The sequence below is a fragment of the Ipomoea nil genome, unplaced genomic scaffold, assembly GCF_001879475.1.
Source record: "Ipomoea nil cultivar Tokyo-kokei standard unplaced genomic scaffold, Asagao_1.1 scaffold2530, whole genome shotgun sequence".
NCBI classification, from domain to species: domain Eukaryota; kingdom Viridiplantae; phylum Streptophyta; class Magnoliopsida; order Solanales; family Convolvulaceae; genus Ipomoea; species Ipomoea nil.
The window spans coordinates 45689-67390 of record NW_017618958.1 but is presented as its reverse complement, the minus strand read 5'-3'; the positions used below and the strand labels follow the sequence as shown (position 1 = coordinate 67390).

General features: G+C 40.9%; 1 long non-coding RNA gene across 2 annotated transcripts; it reads right to left on the bottom strand.

The window, feature by feature from the left end:
• Positions 1 to 1578: 1578 nt before the first annotated feature.
• LOC109153744 lies at positions 1579 to 6417 on the bottom strand. 2 transcript variants are annotated; one of them, XR_002049573.1, is made up of 4 exons: positions 6069 to 6417; positions 4876 to 4989; positions 3823 to 3978; positions 1579 to 1871 (listed from the first exon to the last, which is right to left on the bottom strand). It is a non-coding gene; the product is annotated as an uncharacterized LOC109153744 (long non-coding RNA). The 2 variants fall into 2 exon arrangements; XR_002049572.1 differs by lacking the exon at positions 6069 to 6417 and adding an exon at positions 5064 to 5089 and having other exon boundaries at positions 1592 to 1871.
• Between the last annotated feature and the right edge of the window lie 15285 nt (positions 6418 to 21702).

Genomic DNA, 21702 nt, shown 5'->3' with positions numbered 1-21702 from the left:
AACACATGCCTAGGCACACATGCCTTTGTGACTACACACGTCACAAGAAGAGAACACACAACCACGGCTACACAAGCCCTCGTGACATCACACATCACGAGTTGATATGCCTTCCTTATGCCCTTTTCCAACCTTATGGCTACCACCAACCTTATATCTAGTTCCAACCTTTACCTCCAGGACCCATGTACACCAAGTCCAACCTTATTCCCCCGGGAACCGTCGTTCCCCCTCCAACTGTCCCTCAAACAAAACCACCGATTTCATAGTACACGAGGATACCATTCACACACACGGCAACACATGCCTCCCAAGAATCACGTGAACCTTACACAAAGGTCACAACTCCATAATCGCATCACGGCCACTACGAGGACCGCTGTCGTACCTTTGTGATTAAGGCCCCATAAACCGAAATCGTGCAATCCAGGTACAGCCACACACACATCACACCTCAATAAGAATCGATCAACGGATCTCAACGAAGGTATGAAACCATACTCAATATAGGAATGGGTCACAGCCCAACAACAACAACGATGAATAACACAAGTTATCATTAACCAAACGGAAGGTACAAACAACACACACGCTTGCATTTAAACACCGAACTAGCACGCTAAACAAATGGGTAAACCGAAAGTAGTTCCGAGGAACACACAAGACTCATCACGGTTCAACGAAACACAATGTTGAACTCTTAGCACGATTCAAGATGCCAAATACCTACATGGCTTCCTACCATATAGTTCTAGACATACGAAACATCAAGAAGACACTCAAATAGTTCCACAAAAGAACATCGGGAAGTCAAAAGACCAAATACTGAGTAAAAAGAATCACGGGGAACAAATCCCCAAACATCACCACACACGTACCCGCGCACTACAAAAAAACACAAGAATAGCGACGGACGAATTCCGTCGCTAAATAGTGAAAATCCGTCGCTAAAGTATTTAGCGACGGAATCCGTCCGTCACAAAAACCCTCCTCGCTAAAAGTTAGCGAGACAAATATTTTTCCGTCGCTAGACTTAGCGACGGAAATTTCCGTCGCTAGCGGAAATATATCCGTCGCTAAATTCCTTTCGACGACGGATCCGAAGAGGACTATTGCGAGCGAATAACGACGGAATAATTCGTCGCCATAATTAGCGACGGAAATTCCGTCGCGGGAGCAACAAAAATTCCGTCGTTAAATTGCTACTACTATGCTCCGGCGACGAGATTTACAACGGCTTAGCTACGGATATTTCCGTCGCTAAATATAGCGACGGACATGACCGTCGCTACCGTCCGTCGTTAAAATAACGACGAAAATTATCCGTCACTATTCTTTTATTATTATTTGAATTTAATTTAATTTAACTATAACTTAGTGACAAAAATATCCGTCGCTAAATTTAACTACGGATTTTTCAGTTGCTATTTCGTTACATTACTACCATATTTGTCCGTCCCTAAATTTTGAAAATTAATAAAACAATTATACTCGCTAATTAATATCAGAAACATGCATTAAGCCTATAATATAGTACTTGAATAATATAATTATAAAATATACTATATTAAAAAGCATTCAAAGTGAATAGCAACAACAAAAGTGTTGTAGTATAATGTTACATCATTAGAACCAGTACCAAATATATTAATAAACTTAATCAAATCATCTCCTAAGGTTTCATCATTTGAATTAGCCGAATGTTGAGCTTGAGTACTTGGATTGGATAACATGCCATTGGGCGACGCAACTCATCCATCAAACTTGCAATTTGAGCTTGCATTTGAACCTGCATTTGAGTTCTTTCTTCTTCTCTTCTCTTTTGATGATGAATAATAATTATCCTCTGCAACTTAAACAAGTTCGGGTTCCTGCATATTCAAGTAAATAATTGAGTCTGCAAAATATTCAAGTAAATAATCATACTCTCATATCATTGGATCTAGATATCAGAAGTGACTGTCATATATTAATCCATTATTATCATCATCATCATCTAAGAAGTGAAACCAACCAATGTGTTCCAGTTATAAGAAATTTATTAAAATACATTCATATATATAAGCTTTATTCTTTTTGAGCATTCTTCCAGTAAAGTTGACAGCACTGTTCTTTTTGAAGGTGTGCAAACTAATGAAGAGAATCAGACAAACACCAAAACAGATCCCCTCTTAAATCTCTCTTTCTACCCAAAGCCTAAAAACCCCCCACTACACCAACCATCTATTCCATTCCATTTTCTCAATCCCAATAATTTTATTCTTCTATATCAAATAACATAATTTGAATTCCATACTTTATTCTCACATTATTCTTTTTCTACTTTTTCTCCTAATTCCTTCCCTCTAACCATAATTCTTATACTTAGCTATCTCTGTCACGTCAACTAGATTTGAAGTGTCATGTCACTAATATTTTATAATGTAATCATTTTAAGAAAATTTAAATATGTTGTGAAACAGAATGACAGCACATGAAACAGTTTCTCATCACAATACATTGCATATTCAAGTAAAACTGTAAAAGAAGAAGTAGAAGAAAAAAAGAAAAGGCGAAATTCACCAAATTATCATGTCTGTGCAGAAGATTCTCATTCGTTTTAAAGGATAAGGTGCACTGAGAATGCAGATCAAAATTTCTCAGTATATAGGTAATAGGACTATATGTCCAGTCCAAGCTTCTTTACAAAGGCATTTGTTATACCCTACTATCAGTCAGATTCGATACACATTATCGTTTCAATTCCAATGTTTGAACCAAATGCCACTGAGATGTTTCAAACATATCCACTAAAATCTGCATGTAATAGTAGTAGAACAAAAGAAGTACAAATTAGGAATTAGGATGAGTCTACTTTCATCATATCAGGATTAAGGCATTAAGACAAGAATAGACTGATGATTGATTAGCAACCAGCTAGCTAGCACTAATTAGGGCCAGTTCAGAAACTTATAACCTTGAAGAGAAGGTGGCAAAAAAGTCTGGGATGAATTAGGATTGTCAGGTGTATAAATATATGATGGATTGGAGGATATAATTGCTGCATGTGAAAGCTAAAAACAATGAGCTTAAGATACATAATTATAGCTACACAATCTCATAAGGATTGAGATGTGGACCAACAACAAATAAATTAGTAACACTTCAATAACTGATAAAATCACAAGAAGGATAGTAACTGGATGTTTGATAGATATTAATTAAGTATTCGGCATATGATAATGCTCTTTTTGATAGATTCGAGAAAGAAAACACTTATAAGCTAGGACTATAAAATTATGAAACATGCTGCAGGCGAGGCAGCGTAGCAGCGACAAGAGCAACAACCTATCAGAGGGGAAGTAAATACCTACAGATGTAAAGATAGTAGAAAAAGAAGCAAAGGGGTCCGGGGGCTTCTTTAGTGGCTTCATCATCTATCTATCCACAGATTCTACATTATTCTGTATCAGTTTAATATATTACTTTTAAGAGTACTAAAGCCAAATGATCACCCCTTTACCATGCAAATAGTATATCCACTATCAAATTATTAAAATATCGAAGTATATTTAATAATTAAATTTAATAGTGGGCATATGATGAAAATTCAGTAACTTAATAATTTAATTTGAACTTTTTATGCAATGAAACTTGGTGGACAATAGCTGAAAAACATGTTTAGATGGAAAAGTACCAACTTCCAAACTATAAAGGTGAAGTACCAAAAAAGGATAAAACTATATATAGAAGACAAACTGCAAAAAGCCCTAAATAATTTTACCTGAGTTCTATAACCAGAATAAAATTAAAGCTAATCATAAAAATAAATTTTCTAAGTACCTGAAATGAGCATATGAGTACCCTCGATAGAAAACCAACTTTTTCTGTTTCAGATGTTCATCGATCCAACTTGCCCAGGTCTTCAAGGCTCTTCTATAAGCTTCAACTGCATCAAATTTGGGGTAAATATACTCACCCTCCTTATAGTAATTTTTCCTGTAATATAGGAACACATATCAGATACCTTTCAATAGCTACTTACACAAATCAAAGCCATGCTTGGAATAGATTACAAAGTACTAATTTCTCAGCTGCATTTCAGTATCATGCTATGTTTTTAAAGTAGTTAAAAGCCATTCATGTGTCTAGACTAGACTAGAAGCAAGAAATATATCATGCCCTTGAAAAAGAGAGAGAAAAAGGAAACGCACACATACAAGAAGCAATGAGAGAATCATTCATTGCCTATATAGCAGAGTTTCTGTCATTTCGAATTATTGTTTGCTTTCAGATGAGATTTCAAATAGGATTTTCTACTTAGCTCATTTGAATCCTAATCTTGGGGGAGAAGTGAGAAGGATGAGTTTGGTCACCCAAACTTGATGAGAAGATCTTCCTCATCAGAAACTATATCTTTAACACATCATTTCTATCTTCCACAAAAACATCCCTTCTTTCACCCATCAAACAGATAGATAGATAGATAGATAGAGACACAGAAAAGAACTAAAGTATACTATTTGCTTTTCCACAAGTTCTGCATGTTAGTGCCATATATTTAGTTTATAACCATGTGATGTGGCTTGACATGATGTCAAATGAACTCTAATTTGACCACTATCTAGAAGATGGCTTTAAACAGTGATGCATATTCCAAACAGCAATTGCATATCTTGATTTAAGACCACAATTAATATTCCCAGCTAGTGTCATGCATTTTCTTTTTGTAACTACACCTGCTATTTAGGATTTCCACAGCATTAAAGGATATAAGGGGTTTCAACTGTCATACATAATTTTCCAGGCTAAATAAAGAGACAGTATCTAAGCATTAACATTTGAAACAAGCAAGAAAATAGCAGCAAAATATAATGGAGGTAATATTGCTTATACCTCAAGTTTCTTTGCAATTTCACCGGGTTTGATCAGGTCCTTCTTATTCAAAACCAGCAATATTGGTAATCTATCTTTTAGTGTTCCAACACCCTCATACAGCACTTCATCAATCTACAAGACAGAAAACAGATAATTTAAGTACTACACACGATGTTTTTAGCCAAAATACAAACAAAGGTGCATACCTTTTCAGGAGCCCTACATGCATCACTATTTTTTGATCCAAGTATAGCTCTAATCTTCTTAACTCTAAAGTCTTATGTTTTTAAACTTTTACTTTTTATTTATTTGATTGGCCCTGATTACACTTGTTCCTTAAAAGAAGTCATTAAAGACATCAAAATGACCAAAATTGTTGTTTGCTTGACCTTGATTTAAAATGTTAATTTACTTGTTAGAAGAACCAGACATCAAGTAAACAAATCATGATCTTCAAAAATAAAATGCAGCATCAATGAATTACATCTTGAAGAATCACTATCGTTCCAAAGATCACCTCAAATCTCAAAAACAAACTAAATTAACATTTTCACTCCCAACCTTCTGCCATATCCTCCCAACATCTCTCCAAATATAAAATAAAAACAAAAGGATGGAGCTGATTGTTGACAGAAAACTGGGTATAAAATAATTTTTGCTTTTCTATCCCTATTGTGTACTGAAGAAAATGCAGACAAGAGGAGAGAAAACTTTATTATAATTTATATTTGGTGGATTCCATACTTTTGTAGATTAGTGTTACAACCCTTGTGCATTTATGTTGAACAAAAATGTGTCTTTCCAATGCAAACTATTCTTGTTCTTTTGTAAAAATATGGCTATTTGGTGTGAATATGTTATATGTGATAATGAATCCAAGTATGTAGTTCAAACCAAACAGAATCAAATCCCAGCCAAAATTGAACTCTTTAAAATTGAACTGAACTACAATGTTATGGTTTTAACCAAACCAAAAACCAAAATGTCCATTCCTAATCAGTACAGTCAAAGAACCAAAATGGGTAGCTTAGTTAAACAAACAAAGACCGCATATAATATTAGCCTGACCAAATATTTAATTGCTTGATACATAATGTAGAATGCAACAGTAATGGTATGTTAAACAGAGTTTCGAGTTTGGCAATTAGAACAGTTTAAGCAGCTTCTGTGTAATTTAGACATTAGGAGAGATCAATAAACGGAAGTCTTACAGTTACTGCTGCTCCACGTTCAATTCCATGGACCACAAAGAGAGCAATTGCATAACTGGGCGAAGAGGACTGGAAAACTGGGCGAAGAGGACTGGGCGTATCAGCATCAATATCTACAATCTGGAAATAGATAATTTCATAACACAATCTGGAAATAAATAATCCAAAATCAATCTGGGCGAAGGGTGGTGAACTTGAGGACTGAACCGGACGGTGGTGAACTTGAGGGTGCAGTTCGCCGGAGGGTACTGTTCGCCGGAGGGTGCAGATACCAGTCGACGGTGGTGATATGGTGAAAGGGGAGACAACTTTAGCTTGGCGACGTTCAGAGCGTGAGAGAATAGGTCAAAGTGAGAGATTCCAAAACCCTTAGGAGTTAGGACTACAACTTTATGAAACCTAGCGACGGATTATAAATTCTGTCGTTATATTTTATTAAAAATAAGATTCAATATAAACTAGACTCCTACACTTAGCGACGGAATAACAAATCCGTCGCTAAGAAATCTTTAAAAAAAAATTAGTTTAAAAATTTAACGCGTCGCTAAGGAAATCTTCGAAAAAACTATGTAGGCATCTTAGCGACGGATTTGTCGGTCCGTCGCTAGGCAAATGATACCCGAAAACAATCTTACAAATCTTAGCGACGGATTTCACCGTCCGTCGTAATATAGCGACGGATCAACAAATCCGTCGCTAAGATGTCTAAATCCGTACAAATTTTAGCGACGGATATCCGTATCCGTTGCTAAACTTGAATCAGGACACATACCACTTGAAAGAGTAGCGACGGATATATATTTCCGTCGCTAGTCTGTAGCTATTAAAAATAAAAAAATTAACCCGCGAAATTTCCGTCGCTAATCTCTCTCTAAGATTTGCGCCAAAAATTCCCGCTAATAATAGCTACGTATTTAACGACAATAATGTTCCGTTGCAATATCCGTCGCCAATCCGTCGCTAGGCCGTCGCTATATTTCTATTTCACAAAAAAATTAAAATCGGTCACTAAGTTGTCGCTATTCCGTCGCTACATTAGCAACGGAATGCATCCGTCGCTAAATCGGTCGTTATTTCCGCATTTTTTTGTAGTGGCGGGTAGGCCTCTACCCGCATGTACAGGGTGCCCGAGATTTGTACCCCGTGGGTGGGCGGCGGGTTGGACGCCTACCCGCCGTTCCGCCCGCGGGTACAACCCTGTACCACAACAAATCCCTTCGGGGATTTTCATCTCCAAACACAAATTCAAGTCCAAAACATGCCAAAACTCACCCAATACAACAAAATGACTTGAATCAAAGGAAATTCCAAGCAATGGCACATATGAACGCTAAACACAAACTCTAGATGTGCATTTTCACAAGACAAATGCCTAAACTCTGACATTTCATAGCAAAACACAAGTAGAATCCAAGAAATCACATATAGGTAAGCAAAATAGATTTTGTAGAGCATGGGTTACCTCTTGAAGACTAAAAACCTTCACTTTACACCTTAATAAGCTCCTCACAAGGCTCACCTTCCAAACCCACTTCAAAAACACACCAAGAGATCATAAAGATCCTACCTTTAAGAAAAGACACCTAAGATGAAACCAAAAACACAAGATGAACTTAGACCTTCCACTCCTAGATGCCCAAATATGTGAAAGGTTGAATCTTGGAAGGAACTCTTGAAGTTTTGGCAAGGCTCCAACTTGGCTTGGAAGAAAAGCTACCCACCTTTTTAGAGAGAAGGTGGAGCTAGATTTTTAGAAGGTGTAAGGGATAGAATGAAGATGTCTACTAGGTTAGGTTACAATACTAACACTATGTGTAAGGTCAAGAATGCCCTTACTAACATTAGGAAATGTAAGGAACAAGGGAACTCCCTTCAAAGCTCAAGGTACAACTTGACTTTGGAGTTGACTAGTCAAATACTAGTCCTCAAGTATTAAATTTCAGGATTTTAGGAATTAATTGCTCAATTCAAATAGGATTAATTACTCAATTAATCCATGAATTGAATTTGGATTTCGGGGTGTCACATTTTCATATGCGGATTTTGCAGGTTGCAAAATAGACAGAAAAAACACTTCCAGGACATGCCAGTTCTTGGGGGGAAGGCTTGTTTCTTGGTTCAGCAAAAAGCAAAATTCCATCGCAACTAGTACCGCCGAGGCCGAATATATTGCTGCAGGAAGTTGTTGTGCACATATTTTGTGGGTGAGGCAACAATTGAAGGACTACAGAGTTAATGGTGATGACATTAGTATTTATTGTGATAATACTAGTGCAATCGCTATCACTCACAATCCGGTGCTTCACTCAAGAACCAAACACATCGACATTCGAAACCATTTCATAAGGGATCACGTTGAAAAGAAGAATCTAAAGATCGAGTATATCCCTACGGAAAACCAAGTTGCTAATATTCTCACGAAGCCTTTATGCGAAACGAGATTTTCAACCTTAAGGCACGAGTTGGGAATGATCGAAATGAGCTAAGTATCACTGGACTTATTCTCTCAATTTAAATTGATACTTGTGCTCAAAATAAATTGTTTTATGTGTTTATATGCATGTTTTTATTCGAAATTTTTATGTGATAAAATTGCAATATGTGTTAAGAATTTATTTGTATATTTGCATATGTTATTTAACGTGAGATCATATGCCATGCAAATTAATTTGATAAAATATGCAATTCGTGATTTATTTGATAATTTGTTTAAAATTGCATGTTTTATTGTGTTAATTAGTTTATAAGTATGTGTTCATGCTTTTATAAGTTGATTAATTTGTTTGCATGAACAATTTGCCTAAATATGTGATTTACAGCGTTTATTTAATAATATATGTGTTTCGTGCATATGTGGTTTATGTGTTATAATTTGATATAAAATGTTTTAGAAATCTGAGCTAAAAGTTGTTTTTGTTAGTTTCTAAAATTTTTAGAATCTGATTTGCATGTAAAAGTTAGATAAAGATGTTTCTAATTATAAATTTGGAATATGTGTGTTAATTTTGTTAATTTCCAAAATTTGTTTGTTTTGATTGGTAATTGCCGTATATGTATTTAATATATATACATCTATCCACCCATAAAACTCCTACCCTTTCTAAACCTCCTCCCAACCTAAAACCTCCCCCCATAATCCTCTCCTAGATCAAATCTATCCAAACAGATTTACCCCCTCTCTCTCAATCGACACCCACATCTCGCCTGTCAGTAAAATCACCCCCTCAATTGATCCCCATAAACAAATCTCAAGGAGATCAGAACCCAAATCCTTTCTTAATCTCTAAGTGTCTCTTCAAATCTCCACCCTCTACACCTTACGTGCATAGGGTATTTCTAAAGAGGTGTGAGCATTAAATGCTCTTGTCTGATAATGATGACATTTTATCTTTCCTTGTAACACCATCTATCAAGATGACTCATCTACCCTAAACTCACCCAATCGACACACCTCAACCAAAGGGTACAATTTAGAAGTCTCATCTCTCTCTTAAATTCGAAAACCCCCTTCGAGTCACCCTCCTCATATAAACCCCTCATCTATCTCTCAAAAAACTCTTTCAGTCCTTCAGAATATCAGAAAACTCTCTCTTGAAACCGATCTGATCATCATGGCTCAATCTGGAAGAAAGCAAATCGATACTATTCTGTCCCTCTCACAACAGATATCTAATGGGATGGTACTCAATCCTGAGTTTTTCAAACTAGGTTCTTCCAACAAGTACACGGCCGAGAAAATTTGTCAAGCTCTAAAAGACTGCGGACTATTTGATTTCTTCACCTTCAACTATTTTGGAACTTTTGAAGAAGATGTAGCTGAATTTTATCTACATGCAGTCATGGAAAAGGATTCGAACAAATCTAGAGTTGGAGGATCAGAAGTTTCAATAACTGAGAATGATATATACAAGTGCTTCAGTTTTCCTGAATCTCAGTTCATGCTAGAATCTCACAGCTATGTTGTTCAAAATTTTTGGAACGAGATTCGTGGTCCTACGGCTACAATATTTTCTGATGTTTTCGGTCACAAGAATGTATTGAAGATTGAATATGAGATGTTGGTGGACATGATCTATAAAATTCTTGAAAATAAACTGGGAAGTACTGAAGATTTGATTGCATCAACCGTATGTCTGATGGACGGTATTATGAAAGACAAGAAGGTGGCAGTTCTACAAGTTCAAAAACACCTCAGAATTCCAGACCGAGAAACAGCAAGGCAATCTCAGCCTCAAGTAATCAGATGGGATCAAGCAATCGATCAGGAAGATATCAAGAAGCCATCAGTACGGCTATGGCAGTTCTTCCACTCAAATATGTCAAACCAAACATGTTAGCCGAAGGAGTTGATGATATAACAAGAATGGAATTTGTAGGAGTTGATGTGCAAATTTCAAATGATCTACAAAGGAGACTCTCGAGTCACTCTGCTGCCGAAGGAAGTGCAGGACCTATAGTATTTGACTCAGAACTCATTCAAGATGATCCAGAATTATTGAAGGAGTTAATGCAAGTGCAGACTTGGAGAGAATGGAAACTTGAAAGATACCATTCTTTCATGTCAAAAATCACCCCAGATTTGATACGGAGTGAAGATTTTTCCTTGGAATGGTGCGGAACTAATGTGATGTTAGATGCATTCAACATGGATTTGAATCAAGTATATCACATGAAGCTACATGAAAAAGCAAATAGACGCAAGGGAAAAGCACCAATCAGAGAAGGAAACACGGCTCAAGACCGTTTAGCCGAGCAAGAAAGACAGAATGAAATATCACTTCAGTTAACTCTACAAAGGTCAGTCTATGACACACACCATTATCCAGGTAACACATCTCTTGTGGATAATGAAATTTTTGATGAAAGAATTGAAGGAACGACACTCATTGATGTACCAATCATGAGCACTGAAAGTTATATGGGCATACCTGTGAAAGTCCATGATGCCTCTCTTTTAATATCTGATCTGACCCCCACAACAATTAATGTGAATCTTGAGTGCAATGAAAGATTTGTGGGATCTGATGAAGCCGAAATGTCAGTACGAGAAGAATTTAGAGGAGAAATGTCAGAACAATTGAGAAGAGATATACCAATGGAAGTTGCAGTAGAAGTTGCTACTGAGAATAGGGAGGAATTATCTAGTGTACTGCCAGTACACAATATCGAGACCACCATACCCATCATGGACCCTGCTTCGGAAAATGAAGATTTATTTGCAGACAATTATACGAGAACAGAAGTTTTAGAAGAAGGAATTAGTGATCTCAATCAAGAAGCCGAATCACCTGAAGAAGAAGGGATGCAATGTAACACCCCCAAAACAAGACCTAAAAACAAGTCTTAACACATGCAGATTAACAACAAAACTAGCACAGCGGAAGATAAACGGGAACTGGATAAAAGAAATCCAAAAAGGGGTGTTATGCCACGTATACCACACTAGGTAATGCTAAGGCGACAATCTGCAAGTGTATACAACTATCCCAAAAACATCAATCTAAAACAATCTAAAACCATTGGTGGATAGGCCACAAAAACACAGTCTAAAGATACAGGTACTAAGCTATCAGGCTCTAGACATCACGCTCGACTACTCATCACCTGAAAGATACAAAGATAAACATCGGGGCGACGCCCGGTCAGCGAATAATGCTGGTAACCCACCAATACCGTTAAGTATCATAAATAGGTAGATATATGATATAAAAACCATTTTCGAAACGGAATACATATATATGAGTCAAAAGCCAAGATCGAAATACAACACAAGACTCACCACTCACAAGGATAACACCGGGAACACATCCCAACCACAAAGGTTAACCACACACAAGGATAAAGACTCACCCAACGGCAACACATGCCAAAACACCACAAGTCTCCGTGACTACACACGTCACGAGAGAAGATCACACAATACCCGCTTTAAAAGCCCTCGCAACATCACCCATCACGAGTTTGGTATGCCTTCCTTATGCCCTGTTCCAACCTTATGGCTACCCCCAACCTTGTACCTTCAAGCCAACCATTACCTCCAAGATCCCCTGTAGAGCCAAGTCCAACCTTGTTCCACCGAGACCGTGGTCCCCCACCTATAACCACCAACGAACCACCACCAATCACGGCAACACATGCCCGGATAACACAATGTTATCCCCCAATCACGTGGACCCATCACTCAGGCCACAACTCCATAATCACGTCACGGCCACCACGAGGACCGCTGCAATACCTTGGTGACTAGTGTCCCATACCACTAATCGTGCAATCCAGGTAGAGCCACACACGCACCACCACTCACACGAATCAATCAACGGATTGCAAGGAAGGTATGAAACACACTCAATCAAGGAACGGGTCACAGCCCACAACAACAACGATGCATAACACAAGTTATCATCAACCAAACGGAAGGTACAAACTACACACACGCTAGTATTAAGACAACGAACTAGCATGCTTAACAACGAGGAAACTCAAGATAGTTCCGAGGAACACACAAGACACCTCTTGGTCCAACGAAACACAATGTTGAACACTTAGCACGAATCAAGACACCAAAGATCCTACATGGATACCTACCATATAGTTCTAGACCTACGAAACATCAAGAAGACACTCAAATAATTCCACAAAAGAACATCGGGAAGCCAAAAGATCAAACACCAAGACAACCAAATCACGGGGAACAAATCCCAACATCACTACAACCATGTACCCGCGGGTGGACCCACAGGTAGTGCCCCACCCGTGGTCCCGCCCGCTGGAACAATATCCCACGAGGCTGTGTACCCGCGGGTAGGCCGGCGGGTGGTGCCCCGCCCGCCGTTCCGCCCGCGGGAACATACCTGTTCCACAACAAATCCCTTCGGGGATTTTTTTCTCCAAACTCAAATTCAAATCCAAAACATGCCAAATCTCACCAAATGCAACAAAATGACTTGAGCCAAGGAAAATGCCAAGCAATGGCACAAAGGAATCCTAAACACAAGCTCTAGATATGCAATATCACAAGATAAATGCATAAACTCTCACATTTCATAGCAAAACACAAGTAGAATCCAAGAAATCACATATAGGTAAGCAAAATAGGTTTTGTAGAGCATGGGTTACCTCTTGAAGACCAAAAGACTTCTCTTACACCACAATAAGCTCTCCACTAAGCTCACTAGCCAAACCCACTTCAAGATCAAACCAAAAGATCATAAAGATCCCACCTTTAAGAAAAAGACAACTAAGATGGAACCAAAAAGACTAGACAAGCTTAGATCTTACCCTTCTAGATGCCCAAATAGATGAAAGATTGAATCTTGGAAGCAAAACTTGGAATCTTGACAAAGGTCTCACTTGGCTTGAAGAACAAGCTACTCTTCTTTTCTAGGGAGAAGGTAGAGATATTTTCTAGGAATTGCAAGGGATGAAATGAAGAAGTCTTCTAGGTTTAAGTTACAATACTAGCTCTTGGTGAAAAGACAAGGATACCCTTACTAACTCTTAGAAAGTGTTATGAACGAGGGAACTCCTCTTATAGCACAAGGTACAACACAACTTAAAGATTGACTAGTCAAATACTAGTCCTTGAGTATTAAAAATCAGGATTTTAGGAATCAATTCCTCAAAGAAATAGAATTAATTACTCAATTAATTCATGGATTGGAGTGTGGATTTTTGGGGTGTCACATCCTCTCCCCCTTCAAAGAAGTTTCGTCCCCGATACTTGGTACAACGAATTAAAACGAATGGTAACAAGGAAACAAAATTGTGACAAGAAGTTTCAAGAATATCCCTTTTGGTCAAAAACTCCAAAAGTTCTCACAAGGGTTCCAAAGCAAAGGAGAAGACATTACGAATTCAAGGATTGGCAAGAGGTCAACAAACGGATAGATTGAGCATCAAGAACTCTAACCTCAACACAACAACCAAGAACTCAACAACTAACCCAAACTCCAACTAACAAACTAGCTAAACAACAAGGCAACAAACAAAACAAGCAAGCACACAAGGCACACAACAACCTAACACCAAGCTACAATGGCTAAGAAGCAACAAGGAAGAAGCGAACGGGGTTACCACAACACCAATAGAACTCCTCACTCTCCGACTCTTCGGCCTCTTCAGACTCTTCTTCTTCGTCTTCATCTCTGTGACTAGAACTAGCTTCAATCTGGTCCAGCCTCTGATGCACTGCGACAAACTGTGACTTCACAAATGCAAAGCCCTCGGCGATCAAACTGTTCTGCTGACAAAGCAAAGAGACGACGTCCTGCTCTCTCTTGGTGCGAACTTCTTTCCTTCTCTGGCTTTCGTCACTGTCTGATTCACTTACTTCAGCTTCGGCGGTCTCCGGTGTTCCTTCTTCTTCTTCCTGATCTGCTTCCTCCTCAACTTCTTCGTTGCCACCCAAACTCTGGACTGCAAGGCTCACCTTCCTGGCATGGATCCCAAGCTCGGCAGCTAACTCTGCTCTCTCAATAGGTGCTTTCCTTGCAACCTCTTCAAGCGTGATGTACTCACCACTATCCAACTGAAACAGATTACAACTCCGGAGATTGGCGGTATCCAACACCATCTTTCCCACAGCCTTCGGGAGATAAGCATCCACACTAACACCTTTCTTAACCAAGATCCAGCTTAGCACCATTCCATACGGCAAACTCTTCCGGTTGTGATCCCGGCAAAACACCATGTGTTGCATCATCAAAGCAGGCAGGTTGAACTTAACCATATTCTTCAAACAGAAAGCAAAGGTGCACTCCAACTTACCCAACAAACTGCTCTTGTTGTTGTTAGGCAACAAACAATCTGACACCAACATCACCAAGATCCTTTGTTCCGCAGACAACCACTTCTTTTCCGGCCTCGAAGCTTGAGTGAAACCACTCGTACGGCCAAACAGATAGCTCAAGTAGTCACGGTACCCCATGGTATCCGTACTAATCAAAGAATGACCACTGTACTGAGCCACTCCGGTAGCAGACAAACTCAACAACTGGGCTAACCTCTTTTCAGAAAGCACAACTTTCACACCTCTGACCTTAGAGGTCATCTCAAGCCTTTCACCTTCCTTCGTCACAACCATGTGACGGTAAAACTCCTTCACCAAACTCGGGCAAGTCTCGGCCCTTATGGCGAGAAACCCATCCAACAAACCTTGAAACTTAAGCAAATCCAACAAGGAACTTGAAAAAGATTCCGGATCAAAAGCTTTAACTTCAAGAACGAGGTAATGGGTATCCACCCATTCCGCTTTCCTTGCCAAACTTGACCTTCTAGGAATGACCGAAGATGATCCAAAGCTCAACCAAAAGAACTCAAGGCTCTCCCTCTACTCTCTCTCTCTCTCTCACGGCTCTCTCTCTCTCGCTACACTCTCTCTCTCGCTACAGCGGCGCGACGGCTCGGCGACGGCTCCGACTGCGAGGCGGCGAACGGCGACAGGCGGGTTGGTGGTGGCGGGTTGCGAAGGAGCGACGGGGTGGGGTTGTGCTGGGTAGCTCACGGGTAGGGAGAAGGAAAAAGAGAAGAGAATTTGGGAAAAGATATTAGGGATTTGGGTGAGATTGGGGAAAAAGATGATTAAATTTGGGGATTTGCACAAAGTGGGAATTTAAGGTTTAAATGGAATTAAAATAGGTTAGGTTTTAAGAAAGATAATTGGCTCAAGTGGTTTAGAGGTTGGGTAGAAAAGAAATAGGTTAGGGTTCGAAACTCAAAGGCTATAATTAAACATTAAGCTTGACTTTTAGGCTACACAAGGAAAGATTTTGGTAGGGATTTGCTATCTTCCAAATCAAAGAATACTTGGAAAATTTATGGAAAATCACAAGGGATTGTTGTAAAAACAACCAAGTACCAAGGTGGAAGAATTGGGCTACGCACAAGATAACTCAAGGATAGATGGCTACCACAAAACAAGACACCAACTAAAGAAAACACTTAGCAAGAAAAGAGTCTATACTAAGCATCCAACGAAATACTAACAAGGAAAGCATGCCAAGGATTGCCAAACAAAGACAACTACGAAACACAAGATAACACCCAAGGCAACAAAGAACACAATGCTCTCGGGGACACAAGGATAGGCTCGAAAGCAAGGGTTACCTGCTAACTCCCCCTCCACTAGACCCTCCGACTCCGCCTGCGAATGTGCCATCACGAAAACCCTCCCAGGCGGCCTAGCTCCGACATCTCCGCGACCTGAACTCCCTCCTGGTGCTCCTCCGGTTCTCGGGGGTGGCGGCAACGCTCTCTGACCGGCAAGCTGGGGACACTCCGCGACTCTATGACCAGCAACCCCACAGCAAAAACTCTTAAACGCCTGGCCATAGCAACCTTGGCCCGGATGCACCTTCCCACACTTGCGACAACCAACCGACTTAGCTTGAACCGGAGGCTCCAACCTAACTGGTCCTTGAGAAGATGACAACACAACTCTAGCCGGAAAACTCGGTCGGGGCTTCTTGAAAGCAGGAGAACCTCCACTCTCATCTCTCTTCCTAGCCAACTCAAGCGAACTCTTCTGAAGCTGCTGAACACGAAACAGATCCGCGGCACACAGATATGCATCCTTAAGGGAACTGGGCCTACTCACTGTCAACGCTTTTCGTGCCTCATAATTCAGTCCGGCAACGAAATGCTCAACTTTGGCAAGTTCTATAGGCACCAACATCCTCGTGAAGCGCGTCAGCTCTAAGAACTTCTTGTGGTACTCTACCACAGATAAGGGTCCTTGCTGCAGATGAAGGAACTCATCAAACATGGCGGCTCGCACATGCGCTGGGTAGAACCTTTCGCGCATTCTGTCCTTGAGCGCGGTCCAATCAAACCCACGCTCTTCAAGGAAGGTCGGACTCTCGTGAACCCACCACAGATCAGCTTCCTGGCAGAAGTAGAACGCTGCCAGTTCTACTCTGCTCTCTTCGGGACAGCCCACCACGGTAAAAATCTTATCAAACACCCGTAGCCACTCTTCAAGGACTACATGGTCTTCTTCACCAGCGAAGGGAGGCGGCCGATGTCCGGACACTAAACGACCCACATCGCGGTGCCCAACCGGAGGCGGAGGCGGCGCAGCTTGATTGTTGTTCAACAGAGCTTCACTGAGCGACTGCATCGTCTGTGTCAGCTGATGGAGATTCTGAGCGAGCTGCTCGTTGGTCGGAGTCTCTGGGGTGCGAGCGCGAGGACGAGGAGGCATCGCACTTCTGCTACAACAACAAGGTTACCAAAAGAGCAAGCAAGCAAGACAGAAACCAACACACATCTCACCGCGCAACCTAGAGTCCTAAGTCTAGCACTTAGCTTCTTAAGGTCGCTTAAAGGTCTCAAAACACACTTAACCACTTAGAAAGTCTAGACTTAACTCTTCCTAGGCTCTAAACCTAGGCTCTGATACCAACTGTAACACCCCCAAAACAAGACCTAAAAACAAGTCTTAACACATACAGATTAACAACAAAACTAGCACAGCGGAAGATAAACGGGAACTGGATAAAAGAAATCCAAAAAGGGGTGTTATGCCACGTATACCACACTACGTAACACTAAGGCGACAATCTGCAAGTGTATACAACTATCCCAAAAACATCAATCTAAAACCATTGGCGCACAGGCCACAAAAGCACAGTCTAAAGATACAGGTGCTAAGCTACCAGGCTCTAGACATCGCGCTCGACTACTCATCACCTGAAAGATACAAAGATAAACATCGGGGCGACGCCCGGTCAGCGAATAATGCTGGTAACCCACCAATACCGTTAAGTATCATAAATAGGCAGATATATGATATAAAAACCATTTTCGAAACGGAATACATATATATGAGTCTAAAGCCATGATCGAAAGAGAAAACAAGACTCACCACTCACAAGGATAACACCGGGAACACATCCCAACCACAAAGGTTAACTACACTCAAGGATAAAGACTCACCCAACTGCAACACATGCCAAAACACCACAAGTCTCCGTGACTACACACGTCACGAGAGAAGATCACACAACACCCGCTTTAAAAGCCCTCGCAACATCACCCATCACGAGTTTGGTATGCCTTCCTTATGCCCTGTTCCAACCTTATGGCTACCCCCAACCTTGTACCTTCAAGCCAACCATTACCTCCAAGATCCCATGTACAGCCAAGTCCAACCTTGTTCCGCCGGGACCGTGGTCCCCTACCTATAACTACCAACGAACCACCACCAATCACGGCAACACATGCCCGGATAACACAAAGTTATCCCCCAATCACGTGGACCCATCACTCAGGCCACAACTCCATAATCACGTCACGGCCACCACGAGGACCGCTGCAATACTTTGGTGACTAGTGTCCCATACCACTAATCGTGCAATCCAGGTAGAGCCACACATGCACCACCACTCACACGAATCAATCAACGGATTGCAAGGAAGGTATGAAACACACTCAATCAAGGAATGGGTCACAACCCACAACAACAACGATGCATAACACAAGTTATCATCAACCAAACGGAAAGTACAAACCACACACACGCTAGTATTAGGACAACGAACTAGCATGCTTAACAACGGGGAAACTCAAGATAGTTCCTAGGAACACACAAGACACCTCTTGGTCCAACGAAACACAATGTTGAACACTTAGCACGAATCAAGACACCAAAGATCCTACATGGATACCTACCATATAGTTCTAGACCTACGAAACATCAAGAAGACACTCAAATAGTTCCACAAAAGAACATCGGGAAGCCAAAAGATCAAACACCAAGACAACCAAATCACAAGGAAAAAATCCCAACATCACCACAACCATGTACCCGCGGGTAGACCCACGTGTAGTGCCCCACCCGTGGTCCCGCCCGCGGGAACAATATCCCACTAGGCTGTGTACCCGCGGGTAGGCCGGCGGGTGGTGCCCCGCCCGCCGTTCCGCCTGAGGGAACATACCTGTTCCTAAACAAATCCCTTCGGGGATTTTCTTCTCCAAACACAAATTCATGTCCAAAACATGCCAAATCTCACCAAATGCAACAAAATGACTTGAACCAAGGAAAAGGCCAAGCAATGGCACAAAGGAATCCTAAACACAAGCTCTAGATATGCAATATCACAAGATAAATGCATAAACTCTCACATTTCATAGAAAAACACAAGTAGAATCCAAGAAATCACATATAGGTAAGCAAAATAGGTTTTGTAGAGCATGGGTTACCTCTTGAAGACCAAAAGACTTCTCTTATACCACAACAAGCTCTCCACTAAGCTCACTAGCCAAACCCACTTCAAGATCAAACCAAAAGATCATAAAGATCCCACCTTTAAGAAAAAGACAACTAAGATGGAACCAAAAAGACTAGACAAGCTTAAATCTTACCCTTCTAGATGCCCAAATAGATGAAAGATTGAATCTTGGAAGCAAAACTTGGAATCTTGACAAAGGTCTCACTTGGCTTGAAGATCAAGCTACTCTTCTTTTCTAGAGAGAAGGTAGAGATATTTTCTAGGAATTGCAGGGGATGAAATGAAGAAGTCTTCTAGGTTTAAGTTACAATACTAGCTCTTGGTGAAAAGACAAGGATACCCTTACTAACTCTTAGAAAGTGTAAGGAACAAGGGAACTCCTCTTAAAGCACAAGGTACAACACAACTTAAAGATTGAGTATTAAAAATCAGGATTTTAGGAATCAATTCCTCAAAGAAATAGAATTAATTACTCAATTAATTCATGGATTGGAGTGTGGATTTTTGGGGTGTCACATGCAACTCATTGACACAATTGTTCTCACAGATCCGAATTGAAGGCCATTTGGATCTCCTCAAAATTTTGTGCAGATGGATGATCAAGAAGATGGCATATTTTCATCCTTATTTGCCAAAGCTGCCGAATCCAGTGATGTTGTTTGTCAAACTATTGGAGAAAAATTGGTTGAACAAAACCAAATATTGGAACAACAACACATGGATTGTAACACCCCAGATTTTCAAGACATTTTAAACTTATATGATAAAGGTAATATCTCATTACATCTCAAAGTATATCATAAGTGTACGGGGTGCTATGCCACACCTGGACTAGAGAACCCAGGTGCACAGGCTGTCTAACTAATATCCATTGAAACATAATGCATAATATGGCGCACAGGCCGAAAGGGAAACTAATCTATTTCTACGCTCCAATTCTAGCGCGCTCCAGTGCTCTAGTCCTCTGTGCCTGAAAGCCAAATATATCTGTTCAGCGAGAGATGCTGGTAACCCACTCCAACGCGTTGAGATACAATACATATAGAGATATATATAGATATACGAAAACCATTTTGAGCATGAAGATATATCCTACGAACTCTAGCTTTAAAACCGGGAATGACTCGACAGATAAGGCCAGACACAAGCAATAGTTATAACGAGCATATGCAGTTCACAACAGATAAGGCAGATTAAGGCAAGGCATAAACAATGATCATAACCCAACATGAACAATCCCCAATATAAGTCCCATAGTCACATCCCACAAGACACTCATAACCCATCCATATCACAACACATAACACACCTTGTTGGCGCCACAGGACCAATCGCATGCCTATACATGAGGGTCAGCGCATATAGCTCTGACACGGCCCCGCAGCACCCTGCCCCGTATCGCAACACGGAGGGTTCGATCGCAACCGACCGATGAACCGCAGCTCATCATAGTGTTTGATCGCAACCAAACAGTGGACCGCAGCCCAAGAGAATGTCATCTGACCGCAGCCAGGACAAAGGACGAACCGCAGCTCGTATAGAAACGTTTGATCGCAACCAAACGGTGGACCGCAGCCCAAGAGTATCAATCTGACCGCAGCCAGCTTCTGAACCGCAGCTCAGGATAACCAATCCGATCGCAACCGAATTGGGGTAACACAGACATAACACATAGCAAGCACATGCAACCCACATTACACATTAGGAAGGGGGAGAAAACGTATAACAAAACCTATGCGTGATCCATCACTTACTAAGAATAGTCTTAAGGGGTTCATACTTCTTCCACCAAGGCCAACGGGATACCAATTCAACTAGCATGCAATATAATAGACTCATAAACCTACGAACGGTACCCGAAACATCAAACTAGACATAGGCACGATAAATGGGGTCCGTTGGGACACCACGGGGATCGGGGAAACATCAAACGGGGAAACCGGGAGCCCGAGGTAGTGTAATTTCCAGCGAGTAGCCGGTGGGTGGGGGTCCACCCGCCGGCTGCCTCTGTTCCGGGCAGCGGGTGCCCGGCGGGCAGCTGCCCGCCCGCCGGCTGCCCGCTGCCGGAGCTGCCCGAGAATGCCGCGGGTACGTGGCGGGTCCCCAACCCCCACCTACCCCCCCACTGACTCTTTTCATCACTTTTCGCCCCTGGAACCGTTGTGGAACCCGAAACCATGCTTAGACACTTTACAACGCAATTAACAACAACAAGTAGACAATTAACGGATCAAATACGGGAAACGAACGGCACATGGCCTATCATGCTTTTCTAAACATAATCAACACCCAAACATGCGATTTCCCCACCCGATATTCCAAGAATAATATCATACGATACAACCTAGGGTTCTAATCACTTTTATGTCAACAAGAATATGATTCGTCTTCTAATTGCAAGATTC